The following is a 24,733-nucleotide window of genomic DNA, read 5'->3' on the forward strand; positions in this document are numbered from 1 at the left end:
AGAGCGTGTTTGCAAACAGGGCTTCACAAGCTCATCACTTCTCTAATATGTACCCAGTTAGTTTCACCTGTTTCCATGGGCTCCCCTTCCAATTCCACAACCTGCTTGCACATCCTGTTTCACTATGAACAGCAGCTTCTGCCCTGGAGCAAATTTACCTTCACTTCTCCCTCATCAGGATTAGTTTAAACAAGGGGTAAGATGAGGGGAGTGGTGAAGTAAGTAATCACCTTTCCATCCAGATAATGAGACACCACTCACAATACACTGTGCACATCTTTATCGTTTCCTCACCGGTCTTCTTCTTTAAATGCTTTGACCTCACAGAAATAGTTCACAATGAAATGAATGTCCACTGTCTCCAGAGCTAACATCTGTCGCCATGGTGGGGGACAGTGATCATTATACCAGAGTAACACAAGGTTGAGGGTCTGTCAATACAAGGGTAAGTCAATATGTGCTGAGATCCAAAAGCGGGGGAGTTTCTGGAGGCCGGGGTGAAAGAGTAGAGAGATCCACAGGTTTCGATGGTGACAAGGAGTGGGGATGGGGATGTAGGGGTGGGTGGAGGGACCCTAGAGCAGTCTAAGTAAAGGCACTCCAGGAGGACAATCCACAGAGAACGGGTAGAAAGGGAAAGAGGATAACCAACCCCTGGGGGTGAAGGGAAGATTCAAAATAATGCACACACCAGAAAGAACTTTTAAGAAGAATCCTGATTTTAGGAACATCACCAGTGAGAGAAGATGGGGTGGGGAGCATCTGACGCAAATGTCTTTCATTTCAACATCACCTCAAAGGATCCACAGCACTTAGAAAAGCACGTTTGAAAAATACATCTCTGATTTCCCCCACCCGCACTTTTCCAGCATTTCTGAAAGTAGCCAACTGGCAGCCCAGAGATGGAAATTTTCTATTCAATATCTTCATAAATGATTTGGATAATGGCATAGAGAGTATGCTCACAAAGTCTGCAGACAGTACCAAGGTGGGAGGGGTTGCAAGTGCTTTGGAAGACAGGATTAGAATTCAAAACAATCTAGAGAAATGGTCCAAAGTAAATAGGATGAAATTCAATAAGAACAAATGCAAAGTATTCCACTTAGGAAGAAATAATCAATTGCACACATACAAAATGAGAAATGACTGCCTAGGAAGGAGTACAACAAAAAAGATCCAGATGTTGTAGTGGATCACAAACTAAATACGAGTCCACAATATTGCACAAAAACCCGAACATCATTCTGGAATGTATTAGCAGGATTGTTGTAAGCAAGACACAAGAAGTAATTCTTCCACTCTACTCAGTACTCAGAAGGACTCAACTGGAGTACTGTGTCCAGTTCTGGGCACCACACTTCGGGAAAGATGTGGACAAAAAGGAGAAAGTTCAGAGGAGAGCAACAAAACTGATTAAAGGTCTAGAAAACATGACCTATGAGGAAAGACTGGAAAAAATGGTTTGTTTGCTCTGGAGAAGAGAAGGTAGTGGGACATGGTAACAATCATCACCTACATAAAAGATTGTTATAAAGAGAAGGGTCATAAATTGTTCTCCTTAACCACCAAGGATAGGACAAGAAGCAATGGGGTTAAATTGCAACAAAGGTGGTTTAGGTTGAGCACTAGAAAAAACTTCCTAACTGTCAGGGTAGTTAAGCCCTGGAACAAATTACCGAAGGAGCTTGTGGAATCTCTGTCATTGGAAGTTTTTAAGAGCAGGTTAGACAAACACCTGCCAAGGATGGTCTAGATAGTACTTAGTCCTGCTTTTGTGCAGGGGACTGGACTAGATGACCTATTGAGGCCCTGTCCAGTCCTACATTTCTATGACTCTATGAGCAATATGAGCAGCAGCTGGCTTTCCTCATATAAACTGGGCAAAATTCCTGTTTTCACCTAGTGAATTTTTTCCATTAGAACATTTTTATATTGGTGTGGATGGGTGTCATTTTGCACACTTCTCCCATGTATGTGTATTTTTGCATCCTTCTTCCATGCTGGTATGTCATGACAAAAATTGATTTTTTTTTTTACAACAAAAACACCTGTGGAAAATGTGAGATCCTCCCGCCTCTTTGCAATAAGCCTTTTTCGTGTAGGAACATCTGCATGTGCACACCTCAATTAAATATTTCCTGGAAATGGACCGTTTCCAATTTCGTCATAGAATGTGAGGAGAAAGCAAGTGGTCAGTAATGTTGCAGTCCACACACTGCACTCTGCCAATGCGTGTCAGCTCTATTCTGGAAACACCTCGGGCCAAGGGGGAAAATCTGCTTGCCTTGCTCATTCAGTCCCTACCCTCTCATTTTCTTAGATTGCCAGCAAAGACAACAAATTGGTCCAACACATAGCGGCACTTATATGATATAGACTCTGGTCCTCTGGGAACTGAACTGAGAACCAGCTAGCATTGCCCCACAAGTATCACACCCACTTTAAATAGAGTTTCACCCATATCCTAATGAGAAATGAATGATTAATCTTTTAAAAGTGTCTCAGGCTGTCAAGGCAGGAACAGGCTGGCAAGCTGTCTAGGAGGTGAGCCCACCCCTACCTGAAGCAACTAACAGGTTTGGTTCTGCCTCCAGCCACCGCACAGAGGCTGATGACACCTGTGTAACTGTCACGCGCACCTCAGTGCACAAGCATTTTTCAGTGGCTCTCATGGTTCTCCTTAATAGCAAGGGAAATAATTCTGTTGAGGCTGGAGAAGGGGTTGGAACAGGGAAAAAACTGCCATGCCATCCTAGCAGACATTAGAAGATTTTGCAGTCTTTTTGCTCAGAAGAGACACAAAACCCAAGTTAGTTCTATAATCTCTTCTCCACTACATGTGTAAATTGGTGGAGCTTTTACATAACAGAAAAAGAAGCCGTGACCAATATTCAGACTTTCCAATTTACCATTTAAAAAAAAACAACCCTCCTAAAATGTTTTCCTTTTTGTTTTTCTAAATAAAAATAATTTATAACCCTAACTCACTAGTAAATATGCTGTGAACCTGTCCCTAAGTAAAAGCTTTTGATAACAAATTGCCTGTGCTCACTGCTATTTTACCGCTGAATTTTTTATTGTTGCTTAAGCAGTGCAATTATGCTAATAAGCCTGAGAGGATGGCACACTAAAGTATTGAATGTGACAGACAGAATACTCAATAAAATGTTCATCTCACCTGAAAATTGGAATCAAAGAGCCTTATTAGTATTTATGGATATGGCCTCTTAAACGTGGTTCTTAAGAGGAATTATCTATTCGTGCAATAGATGGAGCCTTTTAACCCTTCCATTTTCCCGTGCCTTCCCGTTAGTTCATTCAAAGTGACTATCACCCCCTGCTGCTAACGTTAATTATCTCGTTATAAAAAAAACAAAGCTTGCTGGCCGTTTGGGCCATGTAATATAGCCAGGCACTTGAACCCTTTCCTCTACACGTCATATTCAGCAAGACTGTCCAAGTAGAAAGAGATCTACCTTTGACAATCACATCACCTGTGAAGAGAAAAGGAGTACTTGTGGCACCTTAGAGACTAACAAATTTGCTCAGATAAATTTGTTAGTCTCTAAGGTGCCACAAGTACTCCTTTTCTTTTTGCAAATACAGACTAATGCGGCTGCTACTCTGAAACCTATCACCTGTGAAGGATGCTGTATGACTAAACTCAGCATTAATGTCATGTTCTGCAATAATGCACCCGAGTGCTTTGACATCCTACTTTCCTCACACGTCAGTTTCAGGTGAAAGGCAAGTAGGTCTGTCAAAGGGTTATTATATTACCTGTTACAATGCTTGGAGCCCTGCACACACACATCACCCGGAGATCTGGCCCTCAATTATTAAAATGTAAGGAATTTTAAAACTCTGATTTTCTTTTTCTCAGTTCCAACAAGGAGGAGAGACTGGCCAGTTGTACTTCATAGATGCTTGCATTTAGATAGAGGAAGGAAGGTTTCCAGATTCTGGAGAACTTGGTTCTAAGACTGACCATCACTAACTTGCTGTATGACCTTGGAAAAATCACTTCACCTCACTGCTTCACCTCCCACCTTTTGTCTGTCTTATCTAGTAAGACTGTCAGCTCTTCAGGGAATGAACAATCTCCTTATTATGCATCTGTACAGTGTCTAACCCAATGGGACCCTGACCTTGGTTAGGGTCTCTGGGTACAGCTATACCGCAAATAAATAATAGCAATACACTCCCAGCTTGTCCACTGCCTTCCTGTGTGACCCTGGACAAGTCACCGAGCTGCTCCGTGCCTCAGTTTCCCATACTGTAAAATGGGGATAACTGCACCTCCCCACCTCCCAGGGGTGTTGTGAGGATAAATACATTATCTACTGAGCCACCTCACCAACATGAGTCAGTTCTTGTCCAATATGTAGCGTATGAGGTTGCAAACACTGCAGATAAGTGGTTAAACCTACCCCAAAAGAATTGTCTTAACTGAATATTAGAAATAATTATTTTAAAAATGTTATTAAAGGGCGTGGATTTTTTTAAACCCAAATTATAAATTTTTGATCTACATTACCTGATATTTTCCCTTAAAAAAACCCCACTGGCTTGCGACATCTGTGCTTTTGAAGGCTTTGGCTGTATACATGGAACCACAGAAGCTGGGCTCTTATGCCATTAACTTCTCTCATTGGTAACCAAAAACTGACCTTGACCTCTGCATACTCCCTTTGTGGAAATGGTCAGGATGGAGCCATCTAGGAACTGTTTCTATGAAAATTAAGAATGGGGAAAACCCAACCAACCGCCCATCAGTGTTCGGGATTCCCAAAGTGTTCATAGAACATTCATACCAACCTAGCCACACAGTGCTAGTCAAAACACACCAGGATCTGGTAGGGCTTCATTAAGCAACAAATATAAATTGTGTTCACTGGCACTCAGAACAAGACTTCTGTTCTTAAGCGTGTGAAAGGAAATAGGTTTTCTTTGCAGGGTACAGAGATTAGAAGTATCCTGAGATATCTTCCTTTGTGGGCGTAGCAGAAAAGAGAATGGAAAAAAAAAACAAATTTTCAGTTGCAAAATCATTCACACCGTACTACAGAACTGACACCAACTAGGCTACAATAAGCTGGAACTAAGGACTTCCTGGGTTATATTCACAGCTCTGGTACTGCTTTGCTGTGTCTCCAAAGTCCAAGTCCATTGTCCAGTCACAGGGCTGACCTGCCTCTCATGATATATATCAGGCACTCGCGAGATTCTCAGGTGGAAGTCACGTTGCACATGCAATGAATCAACATCATCATCATGATGCGGAGTGAGCTTTACCAACACTTTACATCCTAGAGAGGAGAACTGGACGAGAGTTCAACATTGTTTTTTTTCACCAATGCAATAACATCAGAACGCTAACATCCGCCCTGACAGGCAGATTTATGGAGCAGCCTTTGTAAATAATCTGACCCTGACCCAGCCCGAAAGGAAAGAAAAAGATTGGCAATCTAGCTGTATCACTGATGTGGCACCTCAGCTTATTAACAGTCCTTACAATGAGGGGAACAACAACGTCTTAGATTTAATTGATTGTTCAAAATCAAAAAGATCAGGGGGTCACACTGTAAATTGTGTCCTTTCGTTGACATATTTTGCTTTGAAGATCGAAGCAGAGAGTTGCCGGAGCTTTTGAGATCCAGTCAAAGAACAAATGCATGCCAAGGTGACTGGGAAGGAGTCCCCTTGACAATTCCTGTCTCTCTCAGAGCGGCTGACAGATGCTTTCCCAAGCTCCTACCCGTTAGAATGAAATATCATAGTGGGATGCCAGCTGCCATACGGAGAGCGCAACTTTAAGAGCATCCGACCTGTCTCCTGAAGAATGCATAGCACCTTTTCGAGGGTCTTGCCCATTTTAGTTTTATAAGCCCCAACCGATGAGGCTTTTTCCACAATGTGTATTGCTCTGATATTTAACCACCTGAGGAAGGTGAAATATAACATGATCTCCACCCTCTCTTGTTAGGATCTCTCAGTAGAAGTGGCAAGACCACTCAAATTTCTCCCAAGCTTTCCTGGGTGACTCATGACTCCTGTGGGAGCAAGTGAGAGGTAACAGAATTTAACAGCCAGCTGGGGGACAAACCTCAAGACCTATCTGTCAGACACATCTTTCCTATAAAGGGGGTGCACACACACAAAAGCCTGCTTTCCCCGCTCTCAGAACAGGGCAAAGGAAAACAAGGAAGAATGAGACCGGAGAGACAAGAAGAGAAAAATGAACTTCTAACCCATCTCAACTGACTCTAGAGATGGGAAGGGAATAAGCAGGACTCGGTGTAGATCGTTCACCTGGATTATTTACATCTGGAAATGTGCTCATATAATCCAGCGTCTGGAGTAGTTTGCATTTGAGTCTGGACCACTGTGCTCTAATGCCAGTTCACAAATGAGACTGACAGAAATAGGGACATGCAGAACTGCTTAGTGCATCACAAAAGATAACCAAACTCCAAGTCAGGGTCAGTACTGTTTCTTTTTTATCCATTAACTCCTGCTTTTATCACATTATATTGTACATGAATGATTGAGGATTGTGTTAATTATCCATGGGCTTGTAGTCCTCTCCAGCAGGAAGCGTTCATTCAGGTAACAGGAACATTGAGGACAGCAGACCTATTGTTAGGTCGAAGTCACTCATCAGACAAGGCAGACCTGTCAATCTAGGTATTAATTTAGCAATGTCTTTCTAATTACGTGTCACGCCCTTCAATTCCTAATCCTGCAGGACAAGCTTGCAAAACTATCACAGAAATGTACTTGCCCAGGCACAAAATCCACTTGTCCTCCCTTTGCCATGCTAATGGCTTTTTTTTTTTAAACACTTACCCCAGGCAAGCGAGAGATTAGGATATTGCAAGTCTGCTTTAGAAGAAGGAGCTCACATCCAACAGGTCGTACATTCACACTCCTCTGAATTTCTGCAGCAAGAAAAGAAAAAGAAAGTTGTTCCTTTAGCATGGCAGAAAGGGGAATCACATGGGGAAACAGCATCCATCCTCCACTGTTTGCGCCTTCTTCCACCCATAACATTAATCATAAGTAACATTCAAATAGACTGTTGAAAGCAGTAGCAAAGAATGGCAGAGAAGGGCAATCTTGGGATTTAGCCGTACAATCCTCACTAACATTGATGGGCGTTATGCGGAAAAATCCCTCTGCAAGGACCTAAAGCTGTGCCCTCGTATTTGGCTGCCTGAATGTGCAAAAAGCTTTTGTCTGTTCATGGGCAAAACCCAATTCACATCAGTAGAATGATGGGTCCCCCCCTAAAGCTCTATCCTTCATGACAAAGGGCTTGACTTGTCTTCATGTATTGTGACAACATGCCACACACATCAGATCACATCATGACATCATCAGCTGCACTGATCCTGAAGAGACTGGGGGATGCTTTTAATATTCTCTGAGCCCACGCTTACAAATCTGTGGGACGCACCCAGTTAAACTCGGACCTGAAATTCAGGGTGGATGGAACCTTGCGTTATTTCTGTGCCCACAAATTGATATCTACCTCCAGCTCTGCATGACTTCTAATAAAATGGAATCTCCCTTCCAAACCAAAGGGCTTCCGTTCTATAAGGATTTAAAAAAAAAAACTTGTGAAAAAAGAGGAAGGAAAGAGGTGAGTAGAACTGTACAGCACCAATATCCCAAAGTCTGTCCATCAGGGAGGATTGATAGTGTGTTTGTCTTAGCTCCCCTCAAAGCTGCTAAACAAAAAGCAGTGGACAGAGACAGTCAAGTCTACCAGGAAAGCATCTCTTGTTAAATAATACCCCTCCACACTCACCTACTCTAAACCCTAGGCCTCTAGAGAGCAGAGGCTGCCAACAATACCAAACTGCACAGTGGCTTCGCAACAGAGATACCTGTCCACTGGGGGTCAGACTTGAGAACCACCCAACCCGTGAATTAAATATACAAAGCCACGTCTCCAAGGGTTAAAAGGCCAATGCGCCAGCCCAGTCATGTATCTCTTCCCTCTGCCTGCCCCCTTCCCTCTTGTGCCTTGTCTCTCACCAAGTTTTCATTGACACTGTTTGTTCTTTTTCATTTTCTCTTCCCTTCTTGGGTCTTTTTGCTTTCCTGGATCATTTTTCTCTTGCTGATGCCGACACTTTAGTAGTGGGATCAGCTGCTGTCAGCACAGGAAAGTAACGTGGCCCCATTTGGCACAGCTATGAAAATAGAAATGTTTTTCCAGTGCTGGTGGTAGAAGATTAACAGCTGCCACAATACTGTCCCTAGCAAAACAACAATACCTAACTCTTGCATCCCTAGAACTCTCAGCACTTTACACACAGGAGGTCAGTTTCATTATCCCCATTTTACAGATGGGGTAACTGAGGTACAGAGAAGAGACGTTTCTTGCCCGAAGTCACCCAGCAGGCCAGTGGCAGAGGTGTGAATAGAATCCAGGTCTCATGAGTCCCGTGCTCTATCCACTAGGCCATTCCCAGTATATGGTAACTATAGGTGGCATAGACTAACAACTTCCATCGAGGTGGTAGCTTTCATCCTCAAAGATCCCAAAATGCTTCACAAACAATAGGCCTGATTCAGCAAGGTACCAAAACCCATGCCTAACTTCAAGCATGCATGCAGCCCTGTTGACAGGACCAGTCTCACCAAGGCTGAGCATCTTATCTCCTACCAACATCAATGGACGTTGAGGGTGCATAGCCACTCATATATGCATGTAGGAATCACCTCAATCTATCACGGGAATGCAACCACATGCATGGAATATAGCAGCTTTTCAACAGTACTGACCAACAGGGAAGCACTGGAAGCCAAGAAGAATATTGAATACAACAGAAACGGCAAAGAAATTAAGTTAAATCCAATGTGATCACCAAAACTGGATTTTGGCCCAGACACTAGGTTGATTTAGGAAAATTAAAAGAGGCATTTAAAAGTTAGAGATGGTTCCTTCCTCTTGGTGAGGCAATCACTGAAGCCTTCAAGCTCTGTGAGACAGTCTGGAAGTGAAAAAGGAGGCATAAACTTAAAAGGCATTAGACGTGATTAGCTGTCGGCTTTGTTCTTCAGAGTGCATCTCCACAGTGGTGCTTGCTGCACTTGTACATTAGAAGGCTTTTATGTCTGTGGTGAAAAGTGGCCTTATTTCCTTTGATATTTTGGGGAAGCAGCATTTTAGTTTATAAATGTCATGCTGCAAGAAGTTACAAAACAGCAACAGAGGAACCAATACGTGCCCCAGTAAAACCAGATCCAGCTGTCAGTCCATTTATCACAGTGCCTGACACTCCTATTGCAAGACAGAGGAAACAAAAACACTGAGACGCAGTGTTGTTTACCCAATTATTTCACAATGTATTTAGGGCAGGTAGATGGATAGCGATCTGGTAATTCATCCAAGTCGGGTAGGGAAGGGGATCCATAGGGCCCCCGCCACATTGGTTGCAGAAGTTGAAAGGTGAGTAGTGAACGAGGCAGGAGATTACAGGAAGAGAAAGGATGATCTTCTGGTTAAGGCAACTGAATGTCACCCTGGAGAACTCTATCCCTGCAGGTGCCACAGAGCTCCTAGATGAGAGGCTGGACTTAGATCATTTTCTGGGCACCCAGCTTGAAACACCTGGAGCAAATTTCCAGAAGTGCTGAGCGCTCGCAACTGCAACTGAAGTTGATTGGAGCTGTGCTTTGAACAAAAAGTGCTGTACAAATGATATCTTCTGTGAAAAATCAGGCCCCAGATGTCTCAGACTGAGCACCCAAAATTATTGGCACTTTTGCCAATTTCTCGTCTGAAAAATGGAAATAATACCACTGCCTAGCCATTGCGAAGATACCCTCATTAACATTTGTGAAGCATTCAGCTACTCCGGTGACAGCAGCATGGGAAAAAAGTTAATTTTGCATTCAGTGCAGGGTTCAGATGATGTGCGTTAAATAAAGCCACACATTGAGCAATGAGGATAAAAAGAAATGTTAAGTAACTACCCATTCAACGAGCACCATTCATTCTGTGCACTCAATGAGTCCACGTCCTGTGGGGAAAATAGTTTGCAATCATGTAGTCAGAGACTGTATCATAATAAGAGCTGTGCAAATAACTGATTTTTTGGTTTGCTGGCAGCTCTGAAAAACAAAACAAAATAAATAACTAAAAATGTGACTCAAAACCAAGCCAAAATCAAAGCATGAACTTGAACTCCGACCTCCCTTCCCTCCCATACCATCCAGGTGAGTGCCCCAACCACTAAGCTATGGGGTATTCTGAGGGGGTCTCTATCAATCTTTTCTGCCGAAGCGGTTCCATTTTGTTTAAAATACCTGAATAGTCAGAGAAAGATAAGAATGACTCTAAAGACTGGCGGTTACAGAGCCACAACACCAAGCCACTGCCACTTGAGCAAGTGGGGTAAATGGTAGCGGTAGTAGGCTGTTATCATCAACATGGAACTGCCAGTAGAGGACGACGACAGTGGGTTTCACAGCCATTTGCTGAAAGCAGAAGAACATGGAGACTCAGGAATCTTGGGTTCAATCCCAAGTTCAGGAGGGGCCTTTGTTATAGTAGTTATAAACTCTTATTATGTGCACCCTCTCCCAGGCTGTCCTGCAGTCTCTGCCACCCACCCCTCTGCATTCCAGCCAGGCAGCTATCTCCATCGCCACGTTGGCTGAGAACCAGTTGTGGAGACATCAAGAGCACAGAAGGGAGCCTCATCGTCTTTCAGTTCCAGCGCCTATTGCTCCAACAGCAACCAACAGCCAGGATAAGCAACTGCAGGACAAGTTCTTCTCAGCCCCAGGATTGAGCATGCTCAGAACACATAACATTTTTGGAGAGTTTAGCTGCCAAAGTCTAAACAGTCTCCACTGGGCACACACAAAAAGATTTTTCAGGAACTTATAACTTGGCCAAAATTGGGCGAATTTTCACCAGGAAAGCAAAAAGCACAACTCTGATACCACGATGACCTCACTGCTGAATTTCCAAGTCCCTATCCCACATTGTAGATACCAGAGCTTCTCAACAAAATGGTTAGGAATTTTTTTTAACCTGGACAAAACAATCTCTTTTTCCCCTAATCTCATCTTCAGAAACTGCTGACCTGTTTTAACTGAATCTTTAAGAGGTGAGAGAAAACCAGCCTGAAGCAGAGAACTGGCATGAAAAAATTGAAATTAAATGGTGGAAGTTTGACAAACTTATAAGCAACTGAAAACAGAGTCATATAATGGAAAGTGTTCAGCAATCTTAACTCTGGGTGTAGTTACCAGATCTGTCTACAACATACTCTGACAACATCTATTGTATAGTATGATAAAACAAAAGGAGTACTTGTGGCACCTTAGAGACTAACAAATTTATTTGAGCATAAGCTTTCGTGAGCTACAGCTCACTGCATCCGATGAAGTGAGCTGTAGCTCACGAAAGCTTATGCTCAAATAAATTTGTTAGTCTCTAAGGTGCCACAAGTACTCCTTTTCTGTTTTGTGAATACAGACTAACACGGCTGCTACTCTGAAACCTATGATAAAACAGCTACTGTATTTACACTGCACTTAACACTAACACATATCCAATCTCTGGAGTGCAATACCCTTGTTGTTAACAGCACACAGACCATTACACAATAGTTTCGGGCAGGAAATAAAGAATTCTGCACCCAGTTGAACCTGTATGGGATACTATAGGTAAACACATCATAACTCATGTGAAGTTAAATTTGGCTAGGACCCCAGGCATAACCACCCTAACTTGTAAAAAGCTATGGAACGTTTAATGACAGCAATTATCAGGTGTGGTTTTTTAACTAGTCCTCTGAAAAGCTGCACCGCCAACACCACACACACCCGCCTCACTTTCTCTTTTGGACATGTCTCTCTAAGTTAGTATAGAAACAGCAGCACTTTCTGAGTCATCATTCCCAAGAACATCTCCCGTTGCTTCCGGCTCTCAGAGTCCAACATCGCCAGGCTTAACCCTGCTTAACTTAGGAACACAGAAGAGCAAACAACGGCCCAGGCCGCATGGCTGAAGACCAAAGCGAAGCACACGATACAACAGTCGCACACTGTTAAATTGGTGAGGGGTCAGAGAAGAGACAAGAATGATTAAAGGATTAGAAAACCTGTCTTATAGTTAGAGCCTCCAGGAGCTCAATCTATTTAGTTTAACAAAGAGAAAGTTAAGAGGTGACTTGATTGCAGTCTATAAGCACCTACATGAACAAATATTTAATAATGGGCTCTTCAGCCAAGCAGAGAAAGATCTAACATGATCCAAAGGCTGGAAGTTGAAACTAGACAAATTCAGACTGGAAATAAGGTAATTTTTTAACGATGAGAGTCACTAACCCTTGGAACAATTTACCAAGAATTCTCCATCACTGACCATTTTAAAATGACGAGCAGATGTTTTTGCTAAAAGATCTGCTCCAGGAATTATTTTGGGGCAGTTCTTTGGCCTGCGTTATCCAGGAGATCAGACTGGATGATCGCAATCGTCCCTTCTGGTCTTGGAATCCATGCCAGCAAGACTTAGAGTTACCCACAAGGCTTACAGACAGACTGCTCGAAATTAAAATCTGCTGCTCACTTTTGTCATTTCTATAGTGCCTGAAATTTCACACAAGGAAATGGTACGGAAAGAACTAACGCCGAGCAGCGATCAAGTCACCTCTGCAGCTTTATCTGAAATAGGAACCTTTTGCCTGTATTACCTGTTAAGAATGCTTCACTAGGCAGGGATATCCAGTCTGATATATTAAATTAAACTGAAACTTCACAAGGGAAGAATTTCAGTAGGTGGGAGGGTGGGGGGAAAAGGGAAGGATTTCAATTTCAGGTTACCATAGACAACTAGACTGTTTCCTGTAAGACTAAATCTGATTCATTTCTAAACATCTGACAACAAAATATTCTCTGAAATTTACCAAAAAAATTAATAATAAGGATTTGTGTCATGTCCCTAATTTTGTGCTGAACTGAGGAGATGCTCAACCCTCTTGATTACTTTTTACAGCTCAGGTAAAATATAGGACTGCTGTCGTAACTCAGTGATAAATTTATGATCACAGTTTCAACACCTCTCGCTGCCTTGGAGGCAATAAGATGTTAACGAGGGGGTGGCATTTGGTAAAACGAATCTGAACAGAGAGTGAGTTCATTTGTCTCTGGGCCCATCTACATATACCATGTTCAGAGCTAAATTTAAACATCATTTCTGCTAATCTGGCCTATTATACTGCTTGGTTGGCAGGGGCCAAGGAGAGCTGAAAGATCATGGCTTCACACCAAGTTCTAACTCATTCTGGATAGAAGGTGGTTAGAAGCCAGTCTGGCCCTGAGAAGCTTGCTTAGGATATAAAAAAGTAACAGTACATACCTTGCCTTCCATCTGGGGCTGACAAAGCACTTTACAAACATGTATGGATTAAATTCCACAAACGCTGCTGAGTACCTTTACAACAACTACATGGCAGGAGCCTGATTCTTCAGGTGTGCTGAGCACCCACAGTGCAAGCTGAACTCAAGGAGGGCTCCCAGGAAGGATGCTCCAGGAAGTTGGGATGTGGGAGACCCAAGTTTGAGTCCCTGTTCTGCCACAAACTTCCTGTGTGACCCCGGGGAGGTCACTTTGTGCCTTACTTTCCCACCTGTACAATGGGGATAACAGCACTGCCCTACGTCCCAGGGTACTGGGAGGACAAACACACTGCAGACTGCGAGGTGCTCAGATAGTGCAGTAATAAAGGCGAGATTAGGTTATATTGGAAGCTGGTGCTCAGGAGTGCTGAAAATCAGGTCCTTAAACTTGTTCACATTCACCCAGGGAGTCAGTGGGAACAGAACTCATCCCAACTCATGGGAGTTTGGCCATGAGACCGTCCTCCCTCTGTATTTTGCACTGGAATTGTTTCAAACAGGTTTTAAGCACTGCTCCCATCCCTTGCAGCTCATAACACCTGCTAGAAACCAGTCAACAAAGTTAGGACCAACAGCGTCTCTCGCTGACTCTGTGCTCTTGAGTGTACAAGTAAGGCCTCTTGCTTCCCTCTTCACTCTATGGTGCCTTTTCCACCACTGCCTTGCCTGGCATATTGTCCTACAACCATTAATGGCACCGAGTAAACCTGTAGGGTCCCAGGGAGTGGGAAAAGACCCTCTGTTTCCATACCAGGATCCCCTGCAACCCACCCTCCTGCCACTTAGCAATATGGGAAGAGCAGGATGGTGATGCAGCGGCGTATTAATACCTAGGCCTAGGGCAGCAAATTTGCAAGGGTGGCAAATTTATAATAGCAGCCAGAGGCTGCTTCCCCCAGCGCCAGTTCGCGCCCTCCGCTCCCAGCGCCGCCCCAACTCCACCCATTCCCCACCCCCTCCCTGCCCCTATTGGTCCCCTTCCCCAAATCCCTGCGCCAGCCCCGCCTCCTCTCCTGAGCGCACCGCGTTCCCCCCTCCTTCCCGAAGCTGTTTCACGCACAAGCACTGGCAGGGAGCACGGAGAAACAGGACCCGGCGGCGCGCTCAGGGGAGGAGGCGGAGTTGAGGTGAGCTGGGACGGGGGGGGCGGCAATTATTTCAGGGCCTAAGGGTGCAAAAATCTTTAATCCACCACTGTGGTTGTGACCGCCTTTGGGACTCTCCTGGGGGTTGTGACCCAGAGGTTAAGAACCCCTGCACAATACCGCACCGCCTCTCTGTCACGTGTAGCCATGGCACCCTTCCACAGGATGGTGTGAAACTTTATGCATTATCAGCCATGCTCCCAAGGAGCCTGTGGGAAATGGAAATGGATTACCAGTACTGTCCATCCCCCCTTTTAAGAAAGTGAAGGTAACGGCATGGAAATGAAAGCACTACTGACTGTGTGACACTGGGGTTTGGAAGGGGAACCCTGCAAATCAGAGAAGAAGAAGTAAGAGCAGAAACTCCTGCAACCTGTATACCCATCACCGCCCTGATGGAATGCAAGAGGCGCTTCGGGAAACGAAGACGTTCGTGGACAGGAAGTAGGTTTGGTGAAGACCATGCAACTAGGAGGAAAGCCGGAGGGCACGCCTACTGGTGAAGAAAAGCTCACTTGGGCCTCAACCATAGGAGGAATGATTCAGCTTTGGGAAGGAGGACCCCGCTACTGCTGGCAAGTCCACCAAGGCCCAGGGTGTTCTCCTGGCATCAAGATGTCCCTGGGATGCTCTCACTCCCATGCACCCGATCTTTGAAGTCAGTGTCCCTGAATACCCAAGAGAACTGGCTTTGTGGCCTCCATCTCCATTATAAAGCCTTTCTCTGGGCATCTCAAAGGGCTTGCTGCTAAAAGGAGGGATGAGACTTAGCCCACAAGGCTTAGAGGTTGGAGCAGACAACTGAGGTCAGAGGTTAGACCAGCAGACTGCAGAGTCAGGACACCTCGGTTCTGTGCCCTATGTGGCCAATGAACTGCTGGGAACCTCTGTGCCTCAGTTTCCCCACTGGTAAAATGGGTACAATGCATTCCCACCCCATGGAAATGCCATGAGGCTAAATTAATTTTTGTGAAGCATTTTAAGTGCCCCCAATGAAAAGTAGTATTAAAATATAGCATTTTATTAACAGATGGCAATCATACCCTTTTTGCCTTAAAAAAAAAAAAAAAGGCTATGAATGATGGTTGAAGCAATGGGAGTACAGAACGCGCCGCAGTTATTCCCAATATCTGCTTTGCAGAATTCCTCAATAATAATAATAATGGGCCCTGATCTAGGTCAGCGGCTTCATGGCCATCCTGTGCTATGAATAGCAGCAGCACAGAATTTCACGATATTCAGGAGACAAATGCAATATCTCTGATTCCACTGTGAGGTTACAGTGGACATATTTTTGTGTTGATTGGAATTTTTTGCCAAGAAAAACATTTTGGATGAAAAACAAATGAAGTTTCTCACAAATATTTGCCGCCTATTTGTTTTCCATACTTCACCAGTTTCGTAGATTTTTGACATAAGAACAGTGACCACAGGAGTTAAGTCTTATTCCCATCTTACAGCCAGCGAAAATGAGACACAGCAAGCCCTACGCGTGACTTTTCCAGAAGCCTGATCCACAACCACAAGCGCACAAAGTGCACACAGAAGCACACACAGTTATAACTGCACAAACACATATGTGGTGTCTGCATTGTTTGAAAGTCAGCCTGGGAGCAATCTAGTCGAAAGCCACAGAAAGTCAGTGGCAGAGTCAGGAATAGAACCCAGGAGTCCTGACATCCATCCCTCTGAGTTTAATCACCACCTTCCCAAGATCTAAAGGGCAGATCCAAAGGTAGTGAAATCAACGAGTGTCATCTGACTGGATCAGGCCCAAAGAACGTCATTAAAACCCACATTTGGCAAAGCTCATGCTTAATATTAAGCATGTGCTTAAGTGGTTCACTGAATCAGAGCCACAGTGAAGGAGTCGCTTCTTCTCAGTTTTTCCCCACTAACAATTCAAAAATATTCTCTTTCACACCCACACTTGACTCTGAAAACTAAAGACTTTGCCACACATTCAAAGGGAGGATAAGTTTGAAGCCTGCACATCTGGAAGACAAAATTTCTTTTACTTCTCCTGCCTCTAAACAACCCAAATTGTGGGATGGGAGGGGCATTAAGAGCATGTGATGGAAGCTTTCATTAATGTGACTTTGACCTTCACTCCTCTTTCTTCTACTGTCACAAAATCCTCTATTAGCTCCTCTGGATAACTTCCAGCAGTTGTTGCAAAATACAGCTTACCGAACACAGACACAGACACACATTTGGTAAGACAGAGGCTCAAACATCTGACCAACGCATGTTTGTTGCTTTTTTCGCGGTGTATGTAAAAGGTCTTTGCCTCGACGCGATGTTGGAAGCTGTCATAATGAAACATCCTCCTATTATAACATGGCCCAAAGGAGCAACTATTTCAGATGCCAACAACACGCTTGCTTTTATACGAAAAACAACGGTGGAGAACAAAGTGATGTGCTACAACGTGAAAGTCAAGTACAGAAACAGATGGGATCTCAACACAGCTGCACAGTTCTAATCCCTCGAGTCCTTTCATAGTCCATTCAAGACATAGGAAAGGACGGTGGAAAGGTTAGCAGAAAGGAATGTTTGCAGTTAAACAGCAACCTCATCTCCTCATTAGAGTAACTAGAGATCTCCTATCCCCCAGCACTGAGAGCTGGTTCAAACTTATAGTAAAAAATAAAATCATCAAAAAATGCCCTTTGGGGGGGAAATGAAAGATTTTTCTCAAAAGGCTGACTTTTTCAACAATATTCATTTTTCAAACATTTTCACAGAAAGTGTCAAAAATATTAACATTTTTCATCTCACAAACAACAGAGAACCACACCAGATACTGCTTTGATAAAAAAAAAGTGAAATATTTTTAAAAAACAAAAATGGATGAAAATGGGAAGCTTTAAAAATAGAAACAATTTTGAAATATTTTTCCCTAATTTAAAAAAATAAAATAAAATAAAATAAAAACATTCAACCCGGTCTCGTGGTGAGGAGCATGGCATAGGTATATTCTTAGAGACCTTTGAAGAACATTCTGCAGCCAGCTCAGGAGAACAACTCCAACGGATGTTCAGAGAAGGAGACATGGATGCAAATCCGACCGCAGAAGATTCAGTGGTACTTTGGCAACACCTGCAGGAGATGTCATGAATCAGGAAGGGTCAGGTTCCCAGGTTTCCTCTGCCCCTTACTTCTGATCAGTCCAGCTAAGCTGGGAGTAGGTCCCATCTGAGAACTTTCTCTAGAGTGTAAGCCTTTCAGACAGGAATGTCTCTTCTCTCAGCCAGAACAGCACCCAGCAGAATGGGGCCCCTATCAACTGAAGGCTGTGTGTGCTACTGCTATAAAATTATTGTAATAATAATAGTAGTACAGCTGCCCAATCCCCATCCCTGAGACAGTAATGGTCCCACTGCTGTCGCCAAGGAGGGAGGCAAATGGCTACTTTCAGTAGCAAGTGAGTCACTGCCTCCATCCATTATGCACGGACTGTCTCGCAGTCTCACACAGACCAGTCTGATAGAGGGGTAACTCCACGGACTTGGATAGCCTTTCTCCCAATTTCCACTGGTGTAAATCAGGTTAGAATCTGGCCCTGGATCTGTAAAGCTCTTCAAGATCCTCCTAGATTAAAGTTGCACAAGGTGGTGGATTGCCTGATTTTCTTGCACATTTCACGGCCTACGACCACCTACTTCCACTTTGTCTGGCTGGTGAAACGTCCACTTCGCACCAGCCCGGAAGCTGCCAGGGCTCATCAGAAACGTGCTCGCCCCCTTCGGCCTTCCCCATCACCACAGGGATGATGTCAGCCTGGTTCCGCCCACCCGCTTCTCCACAGGTGAGAACGTTTCGAGTTAGCTTCACACGGTTAGCTACTGGGCAAAGTGGTGCCATTAGGCCCCAGCTAGATTTCAGCCTTGCCCATTAGTTGTGCACACTGGCACCTGAGGAGGCTGGGTAATAAGTGTGAATCACTGTCTTGTTTTTTCACGAATAAAACTCCATCCACCTATCCACCAACTTCTGAGGAAAATCAGGGCTACAATTAAAATGCAGAAGGCCCAGCCTGACCAATGCCCCAGTTCAGTCCCCACTGACCTGTTTGCTCCCCATTAAACACAGATGGAATTTAGGAGACAAGCCAGCAGGAGGCATTGACAGTACTGTAAATGCAAACAACCGTGCCAGATGTGTGCAGAAATACAGTAGGTTTCAAACATCTTCCTCCAAATGGCCCCAGCTTGTGTTGGACAACACCCAGGGCAGCGAAATGACACAGCCAAATTACTGACTGGGGCAGTTTTAGAGCCACAATTCGGCTTTCAAATAGCTAAGAAAGTCACATGATCTAAACTGGCAGCTGGACTCCATAACGTCATTTAAGGGGTTGCATTTGCATGTGACCAGCCAATGACAGAGGCCAGGAAATGAAGGACTGGCCTGTTCCATCCCGTTGATTCTCACAACATGGGTCCAGACCAAACCCCAGGAACCCAGGGCTCCAGAATGCTGGGATTGTACTTTGGGGTGCAGGTCTGACACGCACCCCCAACCCTTGCTTCTGCACAGTGCATCTAATGACTGGGCCTGCCAATTAAGCCCTTGATGCTGCAAACATCAATGCACACATCCAATCCGTTTGCTGAGTTCAACTGGACTATTCACATGTGTGAAGTGAGTCAAGTGTTTGCAAGCTCAAGACCTAAGCAAGGGAAGATTCAAGTTAGATCATGACTGACATCATCTCTGGATTAAGTCTCTTCCTCACCCTCCCCCCACTGCCAAGCGGAAGAGGCAGTTCTGGGAAGATATAATGTATAGGGGGATGACAATCAGATTGATTTTTAAGGGAGGCAGAACAACAGAATTAATGAAGCTGCAAGCAGGGCTACTCCGCAGTTAGCAAAGAGTCCCTGCAAACAGCAGGGCAATCTGCCCTGAAAAGCTAACAGAAAATAAATTAACTTACGTTTGACAATGTGTTCCCTGGAGCCGGCGCTCAGAACATTGGCTTCCCTCTCAGCAATACACAGTTCACGTTCTGCATTAATGGCAACGCAGAGCCCATTTTCTGGGGAAAGCCAGTTCCAAGCGTGCAGCCCTGAGGAATGTATCGTATGTCTGGTATTCAAGCTGTGCTCCCTTTTCCTGTTCCATTTCTTGGCCGTATAAGGAGCTGAACACAGCAGGCCGGGTCATGGCGCACAGCCCTGCGTGCTGAATGACCCTGGACTTCCGACTTTGTCTGTCTTTGTTGGAAATCCAACAAATTCATCTAGGAAAAGCAGTGGCTCACCCAGCATTGGCACACAGGGAAGGCAGTGTGCGCCAAGCCAGAGATCGGTTCACAAGACTTCATGCAGCGAGACGCGTGCACATACATGGTATTTTCTTCATCAAATGGGGTGTGCCACTTGCAAACTTAACTGCCCTGGATATAGCTTTAAAGGGATGTTGCCCAGGCTGGCAAGGCCCAAATCATAGCTGCACATGAAATAAACTGCAGCCTTGGATGGAGACAATTAAATGACTGTTAACTCTAAGAAACAAAGCCTGCCCAGAAATCTGGCTAACTAATACACACAGGGATATATTACTACTTGGGACATGCACTTGGGGATTGGTCCTGCTTTGAGCAGGGGGTTGGACTAGATGACCTCCTGAGGTCCCTTCCAACCCTGAGATTCTATGATTCTATGCGTCAGCGATTCAGATCTTTGGACTAGGGAAGTTCCTTTCCACCGGGAGGTGCAATCCTTGGCTATCCCTATTTTTAAGTCTATCGCCACTATTTCCGAGGCTGATAGTGACAGCTGAAACCTGCACTGGATGACAAAGTATTGCCGTTTTGAATTTCCCACCTTTTAATTTCATTCAACATTGTCTTGCTCTTGTAGCATGGGACAGGAGAACAGATGCTCCCGATCTTCCTTCTGTAGGCTATTCTTTATTTTATGTACTTTTACTGCGTATCTTTTTGTTCGTCTCCTTGGCAAGGTAAACAATCCCAATCTTTCCAATCTCTCTTCTGAGGAAAATGTAGCTGTTGGAGGAAGCAATATTAGTCAATCAGCTGGGGGCGCTCTTCATTCTGAATCAACTCTGAACTAATGCTCCATCATGGAGATAGAGGGCTCTGTGCTGTCTTTTGGATGGTCATTAAAGATCCCCTCATACTTGCAAGAGAGCTGCAGTATTAGCCATAATACCTATTTGGGAAGATGAAATGTAATAACTTGTCAAATAACCACCTCAGGTAATTTCTGTTCCACCAATGTACATACCCCACCCTGTAGCTTAAATGGCTACACTATTCTTCTTTATTCGCTGTCCTAAGCCATTTTGTAATGGTGCTGTGTGCTGCTAACCTGTCACTGAATTCTACCCTAGAGATGGTTGCACTAGAGTGAAGGCTGAAGCATCCCCTGTACATCCAAGACCTCCCTCCCAGGAGGTGAAGAGACTTAATTGCTTAAAATGTTCATAGCTCAGAGGTGGGTAAACTACATCCCGAAGGCCACATCCAGCCCGCAGGACCGTCCTGTCTGGCCCCTGAGCTGCTGGCCCTGGAGGCTGGCCCCAGCCCCTCCCCTGCTGTTCCCCCTCTCATGGAGCCACGCTGCCATGGGGCTGCAAGCTCCTGCTGTTCTGAGCAGTATGGTAAGGGGGCGGGGTTGGGTAGGGGGCCCCAGGGGGCAGTTGGGGGGTTGGGTAGGGAGTCCCGGGGGGCAGTCAGGGGACAGGGAGCAGGGGGCGGTTAGGTGCAGGGGGGTCCCTGGGGCAGTCAGGGGACAGGGAGCAGGGGGGGTTGGATGGGTCGGGGGTTCTGAGTGGGGCAGGCACCAGGCTGTTTGGGGAGCACAGCCTTCCCTACCCAGCCCTCCATACAGTTTCGAACCCCGATGTGGCCCTCGGGCCAAAAAGTTTGCCCACCCGTCATAGCTGGATTCTGACAGTTACGCTCCTAAGCACAGAGTTAAGCATAAATAAATGTGTTTGGGATTTTCAGGAAGTCATTGGAGGAAAAAAAGAGCTCTGTCCTCATCCATAAGATCCCCAAAGAAAAAGCAGAGCCTGCCACACATCTGCAACATTAGCTGCCCTGCTGCTGTCTGTGTTAACACTGCATGACTTTATTATGGACAGGGATTAAAAACAGCTATGACAACTTTAAAAAAAAAACTACAGCAAAAACCGCCCTGGGTTGGAAGGATTAGTGCGAAAGCTGTTTGCCATAAGGTGCAAGATTTCATTGCTCCTTCCGCAACCACCACCCGCCTTTGTTCCACCACCCTAGTAGCAAAACATTTGTTGCTTAGCCAAGAAAAGCATTTCAGTGTCCTGCAAGGAAAGCTCCTCTGCAACGGCAGGCTCTGAGCTTTCGCCTGGAAAACCCTCCTTCGTTGTCACTCTCAAAACAAGTCAGTGCTAAAACTTCTCACACTAATACACCTGGAACTTCTCTGGAGCCGTCAGTGTTTTGGGGGGAGCCGAGAGAAGGCAGGGGTTTAAAGAGGGGGAAAGGCGTAGCAAGAACCACATGAGCTGCTTAACATTCCCACAAAATTTGTCAGATCTGAGTCGCGGCTCTTTCCAATCAAAAGTACTCAGTGGGATGGGCAGGAAACGGCATGAAGGCAGCCGTACATTTCTTCGAGGTGCACTGGCTGCTTCACAGTTCCTAAAAAGACAATTACTGCCCAGGATGCAACAGCTGCCCCATTGCCGCTCTTCTCAGAGCACACAGCTCTGAACTGACTGGCTGGACAGAGAAGGGAACACAGCACATCCTGACTCTGACCTTGGGCCTTTCCCCACCCAAAATGTTTCTCAGTTTTATTTATTTAGGGGGAAGAGCTTGCGAAGAATTGAGAGAATATTAGAAATTTAAGAATAATTTGGGGCAGTTTCTACAATACTAGTCCAGATCCTTAGCTGGAGTAAATCGGCATAGGGCCATTGAAGTTAATGGACCTACGCTAATTTACATCAGGTGCGGTTTAGACCCTTTCTATTGAAAATGGTCATCTCATTTCATATAAACAAAAGAAGGGGAGCAAAGACACTAGTGCTAGCACACGGGTAATATCTGACCTTTAGCTACATATTGAGGAAGAATGGAGAGAATATTAGGAATTTAAGAATAATTTGGGGCAGTTTCTACAATACTAGTCCAGATCCTTAGCTGGAGTAAATCGGCATAGGGCCATTGAAGTTAATGGACCTACGCTAATTTACATCAGGTGCGGTTTAGACCCTTTCTACTGAAAATGGTCATCACATTTCATATAAACAAAAGAAGGGGAACAAAGACACTAATGCTAGCACACGGATAATATCTGACCCTTAGCTACATATTGAGGAAGATCTCAATGCGTTTCACAAATGCATGTTAATATTTACTCACATTTTACGACCAGTGTAAATGAGGCATAGAGAGGGGCAGTGACTGACTCAAGGTCACACAGCAAGTCAGCAGCAGAGTCAAGAACAGAACCTAGCTCATCAGACTCTATCTGATATGCTCAATATTGGACCACCCTTGTCAGTAATGGGCCTGAGGCAAAAGCCATTAAAATTAATGGCTCAGCTACATTATGAACCTACAGCAAAATCTGCACAGTTGGGGATTTTTTTAAGTTGGAAATAAATAGAAATTAGTTAATTGCTTAGAAGAAAACAAAAATTAGTCTGAGCATTTCTGCAGACACAAAAATTACTCACTCTCCTTCATGGCTTCTCACTACAGCTGGTTGAAAAAACGTTTTTTAGAAGTCTGATTTTAAACATATTTAGGCCTTCCTGTGCTCAGCATTGCAGTGCCTAATTGATTTAGGAGCCTGTCTCACTTTCAAACAGGATTTAGGCACTTAGGAGCCAAAAATCCCATGGGTAGTTGATTACTCCTAAATCACTTGAAAGTGAGACAGGCATTGCAACAATGAGCACAGCAACCCCTAAATACTTTTAAATATCTGGGCTTTAGGCAATTTTGAAAATTTTGCTCATAAAGCCTTTAATCCCAAAGCATTTCACCAACTGTATACACAGAGCACTCCTTAAATACAGCCATCTCTGGGGTGGAGGACTGCAATCACCTAGGACACAACAAAGCCAGGACAGAAAACTGTGGCCAAGAACAACAGAGAAAACCATTTTCTCTTAAGAAAAAAGGCCCTGGGGTCTAACACCAGCTCAGGGTAGACAGGACTTTGGTTTTAAGGACTGTCCTTGGTACTCAATATATGTAAGGGCTGTCAGAGAATCACAGAACACAGGGTTAGAAAGGACCGCGAGGGTAATCTAGTCTAATCCCCACATCCTGCAGTCAACACTACTGGGCTTCTAACCAGTTTTCATTCAAATAAACAAAACACTTTAGACTAAAGAGGAAGAAGAAATGTGTCTGTCTTGCTAACCCCAAATAAAATTCCTTATTTGCCTTTGGTAAATTACCATTAGGCCATCGGTCCCTTCACACAAAAATTCATTGATGTAAAAAATCAAATATCTACCATTTAACTTTACTTTTAATTTTTGCAAAGGACAAATTCCATCCAGGCATGGTGATACCACCAGTGAATGCAGCTTTGGTCCTTTGACACCACACTATCCTATTAGCCCAGACACTATCCAACCATCTCAGCATGTGATGTCAAGCTGGCACATGCCAAATGCTATCCCAGCAGCTATAGCAGGAAAGGGGCATGGGATCTCTGACCTCTTCAAGGGAGCAGAAGGAAGAGGGAAAGAAAAGAACTGTATAAAATGCTGTATCGGAAATAGGCAGCCAATGGTAAAAGTAACCCCTGAGGTCAATGATGTGTGCTAAGGAATGTCCACAATTCGCATGCTCACACTTGTAGCGGGTCAATTTTTTCCCCCTATTTTTGAATTTTGATGACATTTTGAAAAAGGAAGGGGTTTTGTACAAAAGTGTTCACGTCAAATACACACACACAGATTTTCAACCAGCTAGTAAGCTGAGAACCAGGCAGAATCTGAATTTTGAAACATAAGAAGTCAGGAGAGCAGAGAATTTAAAAAAGAAAAAAAAAATCACAAAGATCTCTCCCATTTTTCAGCCATCTTCAGACACTTGTCGAGTGCATCACTACAGCCAAAACCCAAGCTGACTAACTGCCAGAACAGAGCTGGACTCCACCACTAAACTTTTGTTGTCTTCA

At 44.4% G+C, this 24,733-nt stretch overlaps 1 protein-coding gene across 6 annotated transcripts in view; it reads right to left on the reverse strand.

The window, feature by feature from the left end:
• Positions 1-24,733, reverse strand: part of LOC119861738 (LIM domain containing preferred translocation partner in lipoma) — a 523,166-nt gene that overhangs the window by 326,925 nt on the left and 171,508 nt on the right. For 3 of the 6 annotated variants that reach the window (XM_043491737.1, XM_038417228.2, XM_038417231.2), the window contains one exon: positions 6,850-6,941. The exons of 1 other annotated variant lie outside the window; for it this stretch is intronic. The gene's annotated coding sequence lies outside the window, so the exon portion shown is untranslated. Of the gene's footprint in view, positions 1-6,849; positions 6,942-19,515; positions 20,141-24,733 lie in introns of those variants that run through there. 2 more of the 6 variants (XM_043491738.1, XM_043491739.1) reach the window with 2 other exon arrangements.

The sequence above is a fragment of the Dermochelys coriacea genome, chromosome 9 (assembly GCF_009764565.3).
Source record: "Dermochelys coriacea isolate rDerCor1 chromosome 9, rDerCor1.pri.v4, whole genome shotgun sequence".
Lineage (NCBI taxonomy): Eukaryota > Metazoa > Chordata > Testudines > Dermochelyidae > Dermochelys > Dermochelys coriacea.